Raw genomic sequence first — 390 nt, forward strand, 5'->3', positions numbered from 1 at the left:
ATGGCACACGCCTGTGCGTGGGGCGGGGAAACGCCCGGAGGTTCTTTTTGGTTTCTAGAAAGCCCGTGCCTTCTGATCCGCGCCAAGACGCTGTCCGTAGGTGGTGGAGAAGTTGTGTTCGGTGCTGGGAGAGCAGCAGTTGGGTGCTTTGGGGAACAAAAGGATTCCCAACTGCTGATGTTAGTGGGTGGTATCACTCCTTGACTCAAACGGGAGGTTTTGGGGTTGGAGTAGCACGCATGGAGCACAGCTATAGACCCTGCACCACGGCTCCAACAAAGCTGGCTGCCGGGGAGATTGTGCCCTACTACAAGTTTGGGATTGTCCTTTCAGAGTAAGACCCAAACACTGAAGGACTTGTAGACGTGAAATGCTTCAACGCCGAAACTG

The sequence above is a fragment of the Fulmarus glacialis genome, unplaced genomic scaffold, assembly GCF_000690835.1.
Source record: "Fulmarus glacialis isolate BGI_N327 unplaced genomic scaffold, ASM69083v1 scaffold458, whole genome shotgun sequence".
Taxonomy (NCBI): domain Eukaryota; kingdom Metazoa; phylum Chordata; class Aves; order Procellariiformes; family Procellariidae; genus Fulmarus; species Fulmarus glacialis.